The sequence below is a fragment of the Desmodus rotundus genome, chromosome 6 (assembly GCF_022682495.2).
Source record: "Desmodus rotundus isolate HL8 chromosome 6, HLdesRot8A.1, whole genome shotgun sequence".
Taxonomy (NCBI): domain Eukaryota; kingdom Metazoa; phylum Chordata; class Mammalia; order Chiroptera; family Phyllostomidae; genus Desmodus; species Desmodus rotundus.
In genome coordinates this window covers 113,839,078-113,845,133 of record NC_071392.1, presented here as the reverse complement: position 1 = coordinate 113,845,133, position 6,056 = coordinate 113,839,078, and positions in this window count along the sequence as shown.

Below are 6,056 nucleotides of genomic sequence, written 5' to 3'. Positions count from 1 at the left end.
GGTCCCCTGTCCTTTCTCAGCTTTCGGTTGCCCTCTCCCCTTCCTCTGTCCACTGCGCTCCCAGTGTGCGCTCCCAGGTCCCGGGGGCGAGGTGAGAGAGACTGAAAACAGATGGCCGTCAGCCCCATCCTCCTGAGAACTCATGTTTGTTGGGCGCTCACCGCCGGCTGAGCCCCGCACTGAGGCTTTGGACTTGATCTCATTTAACCTCAGGAGAGCACCACGAGGCAGGTACCAGGATGGTCCTTGTTTCACACATGGGGAAACCAAGGCACAGAAATGCACAACTTGCCCACAGTCACACGGCAAAGTGGCAGAGCCGGGGCTGGAGCCACATCATTTCACTCCAGGGCCCATGCTCTAACCGCCCACTGCATTGCTTCCATTCCTAAGTTTCACGGGGGAAGCCCTTGGCTGAATTTGGCCCCAAAGCAGTTTAGTCCCCAGAGCAAAGAAAGCATCAAGAGTCACACAGGCACGTCAGTGCTTCTACTAGAAGAGAGGCTGGGCACTTCCACTCACATTTCATTGCCCAAAGTGGGTCACATGACCCTGCCTGACCTCAGCAGGGAAGTGTGATCCTTTCCTATGCCCAGGAAGGGGAGGAACACCAGGAATGCTGATGAGCATAAGTGATGTCCTCCACTCTCTCCTGTGTCCTCCTGAGTAAATGGAGGCTGGACACGTGGCTGAGGGAGGCCTAGGCTCCTGTTGCCACAGAGATTCTGCAGAAATACAAGGTGCCCCGAGCCTTCAGGTCCAGGCTGGGAAAGCCCAGATGCTGCAGCAGCTTAGGAAATGAGCAAGGAGGCTCCCAAATCAGTTCTTTATGAGCGTGTCCTCGGTTTCTAGAAACAAAGCCCAGTGCCTGTACACGCAGCGAAACCCAGCCCCTGGCCACGTATGGCAAGCTCAGAGTGAGGCTCCCCACCCTCACCTCCAGGCGCCCGGTAGCCCTGCCTGCCGGACAGGGAGGGAACAGCCAGTCCCTTCCTGTTGAAAACAAGCAGACACCATTCCCCACCCGCAGGACAGCTTTGGCTGTCACTCAACCCTTGCACCAGGAGGCCATCAAAGAGTAAGACTTCTAGAGCCAGGAGAAGGGACTCAAATTCCATCTCTGTCCCTTGGGTGACTTGGTGAGGCCCTTAGCCCTCTCGACTTCAATTTCCCCATTTTTAAAATGGATAATAATAGAAACTATGATATAATATACTATACTAATATAGCAATGCTAATATAACTTGTAAAATAATAAATATAATTTATTATTATTATTACACTCTAAGATGTGTATGAAGATATTTAAAAGATAATTTTTTTTCTGAGTTGCTTAGCGCTGCAGCTGGCGAAGTCCCTTTTACACAATTAAAATTTTCTTTTCAGGAGCATCTTTCTAGACTCAGTCACCTTGAAAGCCCTCCAGCACAGCGTGCTGGCACCTGGCAGGTGCTCAAGAACACAACCTCCCACCCCCTTGCAGATCATTGAGAACCTTTTCTATTTTAGAGATGGGGAAACTGAGGCCCAAGGTGGCAAAGGGACTACCCCAGGGCCACATGCCAGGACAGTATGGCAGGGTCAGGACCAAATCTCCTGAGGTCATATCAAAGCTCCTTCCAATCCCTCACTGGTCTCAGACCCTGCCTGGTGAAGACAGAATCCCATGTTACAAGGGATGCAGGAGCCCAGGCCCTCTGCTCCTCAGCGTTTCTGACTTGGCATCTTCAGGATGGGGAACTGGAACCTGGGTTTAAGAAGTTTCACAGGTGGATTGGGGGAAAGCCCAAGGAGCATCACTTTAGTCTACCTTCCCAGTTGTGCACTCAGAGAAACTGAGGCTGGGAGAGAGCAAGCAGCACCTAGTGAGCAGGTGACAGAGTTGGGTTTAAGAAAACCCAGGTATTTGGTGCTCAGCCCTGAACTCGGTTGGGCCTGACTGACTTACAAGGTGTTTCAAGGGATTCCCCCAAACCCCAGGAGTCTGTCTGTCCCTCTCCACCCTCCGTTGAGGCACAAGACAATGCTAACAGAGTCACTTGGCGGTCACCTCCCAGCCCCAGTCCCTTTCCAGGTGAAAGGTGACTCGCAAAGGGTGAATGCAGAAGCTGGCATGACCTGGGCTTGACAAAAACAAGCCAGGCGGTTGCCCTAGGGGAGCCTCGGAGCCCAGCTCTCTGGAGCCCTATTCTGATCCCAGAGCTGACCCTGCCAGGCCCTGCTTCCCACCCTGCCCAACCTGAATGCTGACATGTCACCTGCTGGCCTGTGCAGTCATCTGCCCTTGGGGCATTCTGCATACCCCCCTCCACCCAGTCTTTCCCTGTCCTCCCTCCACCTGCACTCATCCCTCATTCCAGACTTGCCACAGCCCCCCTCCCCCAGCCCCAAGTCTCTGGGACCATTCACACTGTTTTGTTGCCATTGTCCTGGCTCAGGACCCCGTTCCCTGGTTTTCTGGACCAGAAAGTCTCCCAGCTCGTGTCCCCGCCCAGATCTCAGCACCCCCTGCAGCCAGCTCTTCCCCACAGTCTGGACAGGGAAGCTGACATGCCCTCCCTTTCCACGACTGTTCAAGGCATCAGGGACTTGTGTGGGGCATCTGCCTGCAGCCTTGGGAGACACACTATGACTTTCAGTCAGAACACTGCCGAGTGAATCCTAACCTTTTTGTTTGCTGTGAGTAATAAAATTTTTATTAATCAGGTGCCTCTCAGATCTTCTTCATTGAAGTTGAGTACAGATACATTAAGTGCACACATCGTAAGCACAGAGCTGGAGGAATCTGTATAAAGTGAACCTTCCCATGCGTTATGGGCTGAATGCAACCACCTCCCCCATGCTGATGTGTCGAAGGCCTAACGCCTAGTACTCAGAATGTGACTGTTTTGGACATAGGGCTTTCAAAGGAGTTAAAATGAGGTCATGAGGGTCAGCCCTAGCCCCTAATCCAATATGGCTGGTGTCCTTGTAAGAAGAGAAGACTGGTGCTAAGGGCGAAAAGGCAAGGCAGGGAGAGTGAAGGGTTCAGAGGAAGGGGAGGAATTTGGGGTACAGAGGTCAGAGAAGGCCTCACTGAGGTGACTTAGAGTAAAGACTACAAGGAGTGAGGGAGGCAGCCTTCATTATATCTAGGGCATGAGCCATCCAGGCAGAGGAGACAGCATGTGCAAAGGCCCTGGGGTGAGAGGAGCGCCAGCATGTTAGAGGAATAGTTGGAAGACCAGCAAAGATTTTGCAAAGCTAACAAATGGGAAAGAACGGGGGATGAGGTTGGGCAGGCAAGCATCAATGTTTGTTTTGATTAATATATTTTTCAAATTTCCTTTGACCATAAGACACTATTTCCAATAATCTTTCAGATTGTTATTATTACAATTAACAATTGTGTACGGTCTATTACAATTGTAGCAATAATGAAAAACAAAGTAATATTGATCTGGAAACAGGTGTTTTAATGAAATACATGGGTTCTTTTCCAATTAGTATTTTTTATCTATGAATTAATTTACTCAATGCTAGAAGGAATTCGGGGTCAGAGATCTAGTTTTCATTTTTAGAGACCTAAGTGCTATAAAAAGATTTCTACTTACTTGTTTAGCAGATAAGGAGATGTGAATGGGAAAAGTTTTATTAAAACAGTGTTGCTCAAGTCTTTGAACTGCTTTCAATATACAGGCCCCAACTCACGTGGTGATGTGTTATCAAAAACTGCTTCTCGATAACTCCAAGTAGATTAATACCAGTAGCAGGAGTAACACTCTTCCTTTGTTGGAAGTCAAGTGAAACCCACCGGGCTGGCTCCCTGATGGGTCCAGGTCCACTCACAGCCCCTTTCTTCAGAGCCCGGGAGATCACTGTTCTGGGGTAATGCACTTGAGTCGGGATTGGGGACAAAGAAGGGAGTATCTTTCATAAAGAGGGAGAAGGCACGTTGGTGGAAGGGAAGCTGGGAAAGGAGAAGCCCCTTTTGAAAGGGCTCTTGGGGAAGAGAAGACAGGAACACTGAGAGTCTGGAAGTGGATTCCCACAAATCATCCTCTCTGAACCCCTGGAAGGTTTTCTCGTATCCCTGCTCCCACCCACTGGACTCACAACACGCTGTGGGAGACGCATCTGCAGGCTCTGAGTTTAAATCCTGAAGCATCCTTTTATTATTGATGTGTTCTCAGGCTGGTTCACTCACTTGAGTAAGCCTCAGTTTCCTCATCTGTAAAATGGGGACAAGAATAAGGAAACGAAGGGCTTGGTCATAGGACACCCAGCACATGGCAAATGCTCGGAGAATCTTGGCTGCTAGTGTGATAATAGTTTACATCTTCCTTTAATAGTGCGTTATCACCATAGTTGTCATGGTTATCCCCATTAATTAGGGGCTAGCTTGAGAGTGAGAGGGACTGGAGGGCCAGGACTCCCGAAACCCACCCTCTGCAACCCAGCCAGCTCCACCCTCATCTGCTTTTCTCTGGAGCTGCCCAGAAGCCCTCCCATATGAGTGGGTTCAGTTTGAACCCCCCTGGTGTGAGGTGGACTGCTGATTTCTAGCTTCCCCGCACCTCCTCTGGTCACTCCTCAGGATCCCACATATGGCTGGGTTTAAACATCACCCCATAATCTCAGTAGTTTAGGTTAGAAGCACGTGCTCTGAAGTCAGAACAACCTGCATTTGAAGCTGAGCTCCGCGAGACCTCAAGTCTCCACTCTGAGTCTCAGTCTCTTCATCTGGAAACTGAAGTTAATGGTTATACCTGCTGCAAAGGCCTGTTGTCGTGGCCGAAAAAATCGCATGCCAAGAGCTTGTCGCCCCCATCCTCCGAGGACGTTATTACATCCTGGACGTTCAGGTACAAGCAGCTGGTTCTCTCCTGAGGAATTGTCTGGAATTAGCCACCTCCTCGCTCCTGAGACTAGCTCAGTGGTGGCCCCGGCCAGGCAATGTGCCCACAGCTGTCCCATTGAGATAGGCACTGTGCCATGGTTTTGAAGGCAGGCAGGCTTGGCTGCTGCTTGACTGTGCAGCCTCGGGCAGGTCGCCTTACCTCTCTGTGCCTCAGTTTCCTTGTGTACCAGATGAGGATAATTCTCACACTCATATAAACCTATTCTAGATCATCACCTCCAAGACATACATTTTCCCTACATTGTAACATTCCTCAAGTGCACATGTGCCTTATATTCAATGGTATGCCATGGTTTAATTGGCAATTTAAAAAATTTCCTAGCGGCACATTAAATGATGTGCACCCTAACGGTATCTCGGCACGCATGAAATAGCCGAGAATAATGATTAGCCCGGAAGATATCTGGTTATTTGTTCACAGAGTGAAAACTGAAAAACTAGTGGTCTATTCCCCTTTGTCCTTGACTTTTAAATCAAGCAAACAATCGAGTTAATTTCTTGGCATCACAATACACGTGGGTTCCCGAATGCTGAAGGCGTGGCCCATGGTGGCTTCATCTGCACCCTCCCCCTCCGAGCTTCTTCTAAGCACTACCATGATTTTGCCACCCCCACCCCGGCTCTTGGGAAGTCTGGAATTATGAGGAATATGCTTTGTGCCACAAAATGACCTTCAGGGACCTTGGGATCAACAGCCCCCTGTGCCTGCCAGAACTTGGCTGTCTGGGGTCAGAGTTTTTGTCGTGAGAGGTCTGCGATTACTCTGTAACAGTTACCTTTTTAGTGGAATTGCTGAAATTTTCTACGCCATAATGATCCCTGTTGTGGAATTCCTGGGCTATCCCACCTGTAGGGAAGACTGCTCTCACGGAGTTCCTGAGTATTTCACTCCTGTGGCCAGTCGTAGACTATTTCATTCCACAGGGAAGGTATGACCTTTGGGTTTCGAGCGATCCCATTCTCTTGATGTTAAAGTGAGGTTGTTCTTCATGTTGTAGTTAAGTTTGCAGGCGATCCCACTTCATGGCGAAAGCATTGTGACGAGGTTCCTGGGATATTCCGCTACTCTATTGTGAGAAGCTTTCCAGTAGGCCCTACTGATTTCTGAGTCCTACAGCAATTATTTAAAAATCACTGTGCTCCCATTCCATTTCCC